Genomic DNA, 11898 nt, shown 5'->3' on the forward strand with positions numbered 1-11898 from the left:
CAAATAGGGTGTCGATATTTTACCATTATCTTGTTGATGGCTCGGCAATCAATGCACATACGCCAAGTCCCATCTTTCTTGGGAACTAGTAACATCGGAACCACAAAAGGGCCCATACTCTTCTTGATGTACCCTTTGTTAAGAAGTTTCTCAAATTGGTGTTGAAATTCCTTGGTATCCATCGGGTTGCTCCTATAAGCCAGTTTGTTGGGCAATTATGAGCCAGGCAAAAAATCAATTTGGTCTTCAATGCCCCGAATTGGAGGCAATCCTTTCGGCAATACCATTAGAAAGACATCCTTGTAACCCTCCAAAACATGAGAAATAGGAGGAGAAATGGAAACATTAGCTAGGTTAGTATTAAAATAATGAGCCAAAAGGAGCATTGGAGTGTCCTCGTCATGATCCACAAATAGTTCCTTCCTCCTAGAAATCATCACCATGCTCCCATGCCCTTAGAATTTAGGGACCCTTTGGCTTCCCCTACTCCCTCACTCTCGAATTCCTTTTTTTTCCCCTCATTCTTAGCCTTCTTTCCTTTTTCTCTTAATTCACATATCTTTTGCTGTAATTTATTTACTTAGGAAGGCAATAATGGATGAAGAGCGACCTTTCGACCATCCTTCTCAAGTGTATAATGATTGGACCTTCCATCATGTTTGGTCAACCTATCGTATTGCCAAGGACTTCCTAACAACAAATGACAAACTTGCATTGGTATCACGTCACAAAGCACCTCGTTATGATAGTTGTCTACCTTAAAACGTATCACAAATTTCCTTGTGACCTTTAACTCGCTGCATTCATTCAACCATTACAACTTGTAAGGACTAGTGTGAGGTGTAGTCGGCAATTTCAAAAAGTTCACCATTGCAACACAAACCATATTCGCACAACTTCCACTATCTATCACCATAGTGCATACACTTCCCTTCACAAGACATTTAGTATGGAATAGATTCTCCCATTGGCTAGGATCATCTATTACCTTACTAATCATGGCATGCCTCACTACAAAGTTTGGAACCACGTACTCCCCTTCTTGCGGATAGAATCCGTACAATCATCGTCATCATCATATGGTTCATTTTTGGGTTCCTCTCCATCTTGAGGTTCAGCCTTATTCTCTTCTTTTTTAAGACCCACTTCCTCACCAAGGTAATACAATCTCCCTTCCCTTAGGATAACATTGCATCGTTTGGACATTAATTGGCTTTATGTCCCCAACCTTGGGACTTGAAACATTGGAACCCCTTAGGATTAGAATACTTGTGAGCCTCTTACCTTGGTGGATATTTTTACATTGCCTTGGCCTTGGGTTGCCTTGTAGTGGTGGGTTGGTCTTTGTTTTTGTGCTAACCCGTGGTGGAGGAAGTTACCTCCTTACTCTCCGGTCAACCCAAGGGTGCTTGAACCTTAGCTTTGTAACTTGTTCTTTCCTTAAGTTCTCTTTTAATTTCAACAACCGCTTGAAAGATGCCTTCAATGGTATCGAACTTATGAAGAGTCAAGTGAGTAGAAATATCCTTGTTGAACCCACACTTAAGACAAATGATGTCATGGCCGATTTGTTCTCCCCGATGGTCAAGCTTCAACATAAGTTATTGAAACTCAACATAGTATGCCATAACACTTTGATTCCCTTACCGCAAGTTGTACAACCTCGCAAGAAACTTATGACGATAATTTTTGGAAAGGTATCATTGCCTCATTAGATACCTTAACCAAAATGATGGTGGTGGTTGCCCATCTATCAACTCGTTGGCAAACCGCTTGATGTATTCCCATCAAGTGTTAGCATAGCCTTCAAAGTGGGTTATGGCATAAAAACTCTTCTTATCCTCCGAAATGTCATTCACTTGGAATACCTTGTCATACGTCGATTCCCAAGAAAGATATACCTCAGGGTCACTTTCACCCTTAAAGATAGGTAGGCTCAATTTGATGGTATTGATGCTTATGTTTCTCTCTAGGTATCAATTTTCCTATTCTCCATACCCTCAGTATCTCCTTGGATTAACATGATCCTCTCTCATCTACTCCTCCATCATGTAGGCATCATCAAAGGCTTCATACCCTTTATAATCCTCTCTACCATATTTTTCAAGGTGGACGGGATAGTTTTAGACATTTGGAACTTGATTCAGAGGAACTGGATTTTGTGAAGGTAGTGGTCTTTGGTTTAGTGGAGCTTGGAAGGGGAGCCTCAAATTTTGTGGAGGCATTTGATGTATGAGTACCTCTTGCCGAACTTGAGGAGTTTGAGAATGGTTTGGTCTATTGGAGTCTCGATTTAGAGGGTTATAAGTGGTTTGGCTTACGGCATTTAGTGGAGCTAGTGAAGGATTTGGCAATTGTGGCCTTGTTTCAGGAGGAACGGTGGTGAAGGAATTTCTATCATGTCCACTTGACGAAACATGTCGAGGAGTAGAAGGACGAGAGTTCCTTTGACTCTCCACTTGTTCTAATCTCCCACTAATAGTCGTCACTTCTCCCCTTATGGCTCCTACTTCCGTACTCAACCTTTCAAGAGCTCGGGTTATAGCCTTAAGAGTGACCCTCATATTCTCCATTTCATTAGAATCCATGGTTTTATATGTGGTTCCCTCCATTGTAAAGGTATCACCTACACAAGCAATGAATAAGTTAGTTTTAAAATCCCTCTCGTCACTCACACTCTCTTGGTTCACTCACACTCAAGTTCCATGAGTGTTGTAGATTGGCTAGAAACCCGTGAATCCGTAAGGTATGAGTATGATCTTTCCCGGAATGGATTCTTGTTTGAAACTCAAAGAATTCTTGCCGGACTAGAGCCAAGAGTTACAACATATTCAAATGACAAAAGCACATAAACAAACGGTGACACAAACACAAGGTTTCAAGGGACTAATTGACAAACTAGTAGAAATGTACTAGTTTTTTAATTAGTTCTGAAGTCAATTAGAGGAAACTAGGAATCAATAATTAGAAACTAGAACATACAAATTTGAGCTTAATTATCACGTGAACAGTAACTTGGGTGACATGACAGCATGTCATTGTCCGCGGGTCCACATAAGTAGTTCATCAACTTAAAGTCTTAGTCCCCTTAGATCTTTTGTAATGGATGACTTGTTATTGGGATGGAAAACATAAGGTCTTGCAACCTTTTTCAACTTTTTTTTTCAAACTCAGAAGTTGATGTTTGACCTCACTAGTCCCACGAGACAAGGTTCCTTGTTTTAAGGAAAAGTGGTTGTCAAGTCTGGAAAAGGTGATATTGGCAAGTCTTCTCACAAACAATTTTTTCAACTTTGTCTTACAACCTTTTTGTTTCTATTTCTCTTTATATAAGTTAAGACATAAGATGAGGAGAAGTTTGAGATGAACACAACATTAACACTTTTAAGAACATAAAAACAATATACCATAATGGTCACTTCCAACACCCCAACACAAGTCAAAACTCATGGTCACTTCAAGTTTTTTTTTCACAACACAAGTCTCTTTTTCATTAAGCTCAACTTTAGATTTAGACACCTTTTGTGTTGATGAGAAAGAAACCAACATAAGAAACAAACTAAACAAGTAAAACTTTTGTAGACCTACAACCAATTTTCAATCAAGAGGTTCAAGAACATACCTTTTGGTAAGAGCTTCCCAAGATTGGTTTTGTAAGAACAAAACCAAAACTTGAGCTTTGATACCAAATGATACAAGATTGACTGTGTATCAAGAGATTCAAGCTAACACAAGAACAACATTACTAGAGAATCAAAGGCCCCACTCAGCTTCTCTAGGTTTTTAAGGCAACAACAACAATATTCAACAAGATAGATAAATAACACAAGATTGCAATAACTATAGTGAATTGAAAAATCCCCACACTACTTCACTATACCAACACACAAACAACAAGATTACAAAATGATGGATAGTAATTTGACACAAAATATCCTAGAATCTAAGAACCCTAATATGAAGATTAGGACCCTAAGACTAAACGATATTTACACCAAATTCTTAGTTAAATCAATAGGAACTCATGAACCTCAAGACCCCAAGTTTCTAGCCAAAGAACAACAAAAGTGTTACTACACTTTGTTGTCTAGTTTTGGGTTCACTCTCAAGAATAAGAGAGAGAAGTTCTCAAATTATTACAAGACTTGTGTGGTGAAATATCAATAATGAAATAATTCAAGGAAATAGCCCTATTATTGTCTATGTATAGTACTCCACAAAATGAAAGGAAAATGACCATTCTAGCCTTGGTCTTGGGTAGCTTTGGAGTGTAATAAAAAAAAGTGTTACTAAACTTTTTTTTGGAGTGTACTAAACTTACACTTCAAAGACCCTCTTCACACTTCAAAACATGGAATCCCTTAGATGAATTAATTACACACTCACACACGGCCAAGAATATGGCTTAGTGTTTTTGTAACTCCTGAGCTTGGGTACATATAAATGGTCTTGAGCTAGTTGTAGTTGTATCACAATACAACTCTAAAAACATACAAAAATGTAAAAACTATAATTCATATCCAAATCTAAACTATAACACATACAAAAGTCAAAAAACTACCACTCATCATCATCGTCTTTTTCTTCATCTTATGCATCCTCAGCCGCACATGCAGGATCTGATTCCTCATTTGTGCTGATATCATCCAGTGGGCCTAGACCTTTTGCAGCCCAAACTGCATCACCAAGACATGGGGGAATAATCTTTGCAGATTGAATAAAAGAGTTGAACTTCTCTTACAGCATCCTGATTTGTGATATTGTTTCCTCCTCCTCCTTCTGCGCCCTCTCTCTCTCTGCATCAAGCTTTTCAGTGAGTTTAGAAACCATATTTTTTAGTGATTCAACGATTTCTCTATCAACTGATGAGGTATAGGATGTAGGGCTGAAGGAAGACCTAACATTATAGCCAAAATAATTTTTGTGTTATCCGTAGAATGGCCTCTAACTATAGGACCCACAGTTTGTTCCCATAACTCCTCCTCTACATGTTCGGGTATTGGGTCACCCTGACTTTCATGAGGATGAGTACTATGAAACTCACTAAGGAGCTGCATATATTTGCCCTATATTCAAAGTAAAGTTAAAATTAATTGTCAAATATATTAAATTACTTATACTTGAATAATATCAACTTTGAGAAAAAAAATTCATAAATTCAAAATTCGATTCTTACATGGGAAAATTTTGCACGAGGCTCAACCCAGACATCTTCATCAGTCGGGTTTTTTTTGCCTCTTCACATGTGTCTCCTCGAATAGCTCATTGAAGGGTATCTTGCTACCCTTTTCTTTTTCCTGCATATGAAAAAATTATTAATATTCAAATAATTAAAAATTTAAATAGAAATAAATAATTAAAATTATAAAATTTACATACCATTTTTTCCTCTACAACAATCATACTAACTGCACTTGCAGTATGTAGAGAGCCACCCTTGGATGAGCTCGGGTTTTCTTTCCGTTGTCTCTCAACAATTGGTATTCTTTGCTATTCCAATAGCACATATACTATTGCCAATTAGATTCGAGTATAAACCCTGGTTATACCATGTTGGTTCTGGCATAATCCAACAGACCGTTAAATCTGGATGTGTAACTTTTCCATAAAAATTCCTCCTCATAACACATTCATTCACATCATCCCACCAGTAATATTTATACAACAAAAACAAAAATATACTATTCAATATTTTATTCTAACAATGTATTAAGTAGTCGATAAGTTAAATCCTTACCTGAAATTCTTTAAACATTTTTTCTCGGTCATTTTCTGAAACCTTTTGCCAACTAGTCCAGTAGCCGTTGAAGTACCGACAAATGTATTTACTCGTAATTTTTCCAACTTCAGCATCCGGCTTAAACCTACAATACAAGATCAAACAGTAATTTCATAGAGCATAATAATATAGTAATGAAAAATGAATAATGTTATTATATTTAGAAATCTTACCCTGTCTATATGGAATAAGATAACGCCTCCCATAATCATCTCTGTCTCTGAGCCGGGGAGCAAGTATTGGTGGATGCACTGGCGTGGGCGGATCTGAAACACCGGATGAAGTGCCTCCAAGATGAAGATCCAACAACCTAATAAATCCTGCAGAATCACTGTGCGAATGTGGGTGACTTCTGTAGGAGGGTACTGACGATGGTAGATGTTCGGATGTGCCAGCAGTCATCCGATAGCACTGTGATGATGGTGTCACGGTAATAGGAATAGAATGAGTCGGTGTAGACCCATAAAGTGGCCCAACATGTGTAGGAGCAAGAACCGAATACTGAGATGACCTAGAATATGAGGGTCGTGCTGGCACGTCAGCAAATCGACCCTCAGATATATGAATACCTATTCGTCGTCTATAAGACAGAGGTTGTTTTTTTTTTTTGTTTTTGCAGGATCAACTTTTCCTATACCTTTGTCACCTCTACCTGACATCTAAATTATGCAAAGTTAACAAGTAGTTAGTTCCTACAAAATGAATATATAAGAAAACATTCCAAGTAACTAATTTCAAGTTACTAATTCACATATCAAATCGCTCCTACAACACGAGATAGACAAGAATATTTCTATTACTATATAAATTATGGAAAAGTGAAAACAATAATCTTACACAGTATATTACATGTCAATCTTAAACAAGAAACATAAAGGTAAATATATAGTACAAAGCATAAAGACATCAATACATAATAAATACAACCTACACAAACTAATCCTCCTCTCCTGAAGATTCTCCATTAAATTATTCACCCTCTTCGGAAGTTTCCTCATATCCTACCCACTCAGCCTCTTCTTTTGCATTATTAACTTTTTTAAATGTATTTTCTGTGTGATTCAAATTATTCACTAAGTCAATGTCCACTAGATGGTGATCAATCTGCATTTCAAGTTGATACGCAGTCTCCAGCACATTCTCAACTTCCACCCATCCTATAGGTTTTGTTTTAATTACAGCCCACCAATTAGACTTATCACTGCGCAACAGATAAGGAGCATAATACACTTGTTTAGTATTTTGTGCTAGAGAAAATAGATCATAAATAGGATACGGCCTATTGTGCATCACTTCAATGATGTTATGCTCCTTATGTACTCTTATGCCTCTTGTGCTTGAATTAAACCACTTACATCAAAAGAGGACAATTTTTTTAATTGGAAAACCAACATACTCCAGTTCTAAGACCTCGTGTATGATGCCAAAGTAATCAACATCATCATCACCCTTAACCCAAACACCACTATTGTTTGTTTTCCTTGTTCTGGAGTGTTCTTCGGTTGAAAATTTAAACCTATTTACTGTGTAATGGGACATTATATGAGCTTCAAATGGTTCCAAAGAAATATCTCTCAAGAACTGATCGTATGTGGTTGCATTTGGTAACTAGTGTACCTAAAAATATTATATAAACACATACATAAACATATATATATATATATATATATATATATATATATATATATATATATATATATATATATATGTTAGTTGAGGAATGTGTAAATGTTTAAAATTTGTAGAAATATTAGAACACTTACAAACCTCATATGTAAACCATGTTTCAAAGGAGGCATACATTTGATTTTCGTAGAATTGAGTCTTAAATGAACTAAAGATCTAACATGCGAAACACAATTAGTTTCCTTAAGGGAATGAGTAAACAAAAAAGTGTTAAATATTTAATCTCCTTACTTTAAAAAGGGCTCAACTTTTGGGCAATTCAGCAAGACATACAAAGTTGTTGATTTGCGTTCCATGTGAGTGAGCTGGCTAAATATGGTCGTTTTAGCCTTACAATCAGATTGATTTAAAATTGATATCGGTTGCAAATGAGGCTCATTATCATCGTCCTAATGAAGATTCAGTCTGTTTCTTGAACAAGCAACTTCATTATAAAAGTAGTATAAACAAAATTAAGACGTTTCTTTTGCAAGATATGCCTAAACTATAGAGCCTTCCACTCTATGTTTGTTTTTGGATCCCTTTTTAATTTTTTAATTGTCCTGCACAATCTTAAGATTAGATGTTTACTATATTAAAAAAAAGATATGTATGAATTTAAATATGTTGTAATTGCTTACCATTCAAATAGATATATCCACCTAGTTTGAACTGGACCTCCTAGCAGAGCTTCGTGTACAAGGTGAATGGGAAAATGTTCCATCATATCGAAGAACATTGGCAGAAAAATCTTCTTCAACTTGGTGGTGATAACAAAAATATTACATTCCATTCGTGCCAGATTTTCTTACTTTAATGTGGTGGCACATAAGTCTTTGAAGAACAAACTAATCTCTGCTATTGGTTTCCATATGTTTTCAGGTAAACCAATAAAAGCAATTGAAAGAAATTATTTCATAAAAACATAAAAATCATGTCTTTTCATTCCATGCAAGATTCCTTGTTCCATATCAACCCTCTTTCCTAAATTTGAGGCAGATCCATCGAGCATCTTCAAACTTTGGACCTACTCACATATTTGACGTTTTTGGTCCAACTTGAATGTAAAACTAGCCTTGGGCTTAAGAACATTGCCATTAATCCCCTCATGTAAGTGTAATTCTCTATGCTTGCAATATTCTGGTAAGTCAAGTCTGGCCTTAGGATTATCTTTTGTCTTGCCGGTGACATCCATAGTTGTGTTGAACAAGTTGTCTAAATAGTTCTTCTCAATATGCATGACATCAATATTATTTCTAACTAAATTATCTGGCCAATATTCTAACTCTAAAAATATACTTTGCTTAGTCCAGTTATGCGAAAAACCATATCCATTAAGCCTATACAATGGTTCCTCCCTGACTTTAGGCAAATCCCAAACTATCTCTCAGATGTCATGACTAGATAGCCTTGGAGGTGGACCATCATGTTCCCTTTTATTCCTTCTAAATGCATTCTTGAGTCTCCTAAATTCATGATCAAGTGGCAAGAAACAACGATGACAATCAAACTATGAATTTTTCCGGCAATGTCTTAATGTGAAAGATTTTGTTTTTTTCATGCAGTATGGACAAGCCAACTTTCTAGCTGTCATCCACCCAGACAACATTTCATAAGCAGGAAAATCATTAACAGTCCACATTAGATATGCACGTAGATTGAAATTCTATTTAAGTGAGATGTCCCAAGTTTCAACCCCCTCATGCCATAAAATTTGAAGTTCATCGATCAAAGGTTGCAGGGAGACATCTATTCCGCTTTTTGGATTATGCGGGCCAGGAACAATACAATTCAGAAATATATAGGGACTAGTCATCAACATTTCAGGAGGAAGATTATACGGTGTGATAAATACAGGCCAACATGAATATGGTGCAACACCAACTGAAAAGGAGAGAAGTCATCCGCACATAATCCCAAATGAATATTTCGTGGCTCAGTTGCCAAATTTGGATAAGTTACATCAAAATGCTTCCAAGCCTCTCCATCAGATGGACGACACATAACACTAGTGGGCCTTCTATTTTCACTGTGCCATCTCATATGAGGAGCTGAGCTATTTGAAGCACACAACCTCTTCAACCTTGGTATTAGAGGTAAATAATGCATTGCCTTAATAGCAATTTTATTTTCACTACGACACTTATAACGAGGGTGCTGGAAAAATTTACAAGACTCTAAGTTAGCATCTTCTTTAAAGTATAACATGTAGCCATTTTCATAGCAATCAATTCAAACCGAGGAGAGACCTAACTTTGACACCAATCTTTTTTCCTTATAGAAAGAATCAGGAACCTCTAAGCCAAGGACAAGTAACTCTTTAATAAGGTATATCATTGAGTTCATTCCTCTTTTAGCAATATTCTAGTCAGATTTAATACTTAATAATCTAACAACAACAGACAAACGAGAGTGCGAACACCCGTCAAACAAAGGATGACTAGCAGCATGCAATTGTTCATAGAATTTGCCCGCTTCTCTATTAGGAATATCTTTGACATTTTCCATAAAGCTGCCTCCGTGTTGCATCCCAAAAGCATCGTGCACCATTTTTGTCATTCTAGTATCTTGATATTCATTATGCCCTGCAGACCTACTACTTTCTCCAAGAACAAAGTTATTTTCCTCAACATCACCCTCGATAGTACGCAATCTTAAAATGTCCTCGTGAAACCCCATTCTATAAAGATGTTCCTTCACAACTTCTTCTTTTAAAGATTTATACCATCACATCTAACACAAGGATAACGAATATCCCAAAAATGTTACCAAACATCAAGTGTCTTAGCATGTTCAACAAATAGTCTGACACCTTCAACAAATTCCTCCCTAAGACCCATTCTATTATTATTATTCTGTTGATATATCTAGCTATAATCAGGTTCCATCTACACAATCAATCAGATTAAACTAATTAGATCAAGTCACAAAAAGTTCACATTTCAAGTACCTAAATTCAAAATGAAAAAGTACCTACAACATAATCAATTTCAAGTGACTAAGTCACCTACTAAAACAACAAATTAAACCACATTCAAAATAAAAATTCACATTTCAAATACCTAAACTTAGTAAATTTTAACTCACTAAGTCATCACCCAAGTCACCAAACTAAACCACATTCAAAACAAAAATTCACCTTTAAAGTACCTACACTTTATCAATTTCAAGTGACTAAGTCACCTACCAAGTCATCAAACTTAACTACATTAAAAAAAAAAAAAAAGATGCACCTTTAAAGTACCTACACTTAGTCAATTTCAAATCACTATGTCACCACCCAAGTCATCAAACTAAACCACATTCAAAATAAAAATTTACCTTTAAAGTACCTACACTTTATCAATTTTAAGTGACTAAGTCACCAAACTTAACTACATTCAGAACAAAAAATTGACCTTTAAAGTACCTACACTTTGTCAATTTCAACTCACTAAGTCATCACCCAAGTCACCAAACTAAACCACATTCAAAACAAAAATTCTCCTTTAAAGTACCTACACTTTTTCAATTTCAAGTGACTAAGTCACCTACCAAGTCACCAAACTTAACTACATTCAAAACAAAAAATTCACCTTTAAAGTACCTACACTTAGTTAATTTCAACTCACTAAGTCACCACCCAATTCACCAAACTAAACCACATTAAAAACAAAAATTCACCTTTAAAGTACCTACACTTTATCAATTTCAAGTGACTTAAGTCATCTACAAAGTTACCAAACTTAACTATATTGAAAATAAAAATATTCACCTTTAAAGTACCTACACTTAGTCAATTTAAACTCACTAAGTCATCACCCAAGTCACCAAACTAAACGACATTCAAAACAAAAATTCATCTTCAAAGTACCTACACTTTATCAATTTCAAGTGACTAAGTCACCTACCAAGTCACCAAACTTAACTACATTCAAAACAAAAAAATCATCTTTAAAGTACCTATACTTAGTCAATTTCAACTCACTAAGTCACCATCCAAGTCACGAAACTAAACCACATTCCAAACGAAAATTCACCTTTAAAGTACCTACACTTTATCAATTTCAAGTGACTAAGTCACCTACCAAGTCACCAATCTTACATTCAAAACAAAAAATTCACCTTTAAAGTACCTACACTTAGTCAATTTCAACTCACTAGGTCATCACCCAAGTCTCCAAACTAAACCACATTCAAAACAAAAATTCACCTTTAAAGTTCCTGCACTTTATCAATTTCATGTGACTAAGTCACCTACCAAGTCACCAAACTTAACTACATTCAAAATAAAGAATTCACCTTTAAAGTACCTACACTTAGTCAATTTTAACTCACTAAGTCACCACCTAAGCCACCAAACTAAACTACATTCAAAACAAAAATTTACCTTTAAAGTACCTAAACTTTGTCAATTTCAAGTGACTAAGTCACCTACCAAGTCACCAAACTTAACTACATTCAAAATAAAAAAA

The sequence above is a fragment of the Capsicum annuum genome, chromosome 10 (assembly GCF_002878395.1).
Source record: "Capsicum annuum cultivar UCD-10X-F1 chromosome 10, UCD10Xv1.1, whole genome shotgun sequence".
Classification (NCBI taxonomy): domain Eukaryota; kingdom Viridiplantae; phylum Streptophyta; class Magnoliopsida; order Solanales; family Solanaceae; genus Capsicum; species Capsicum annuum.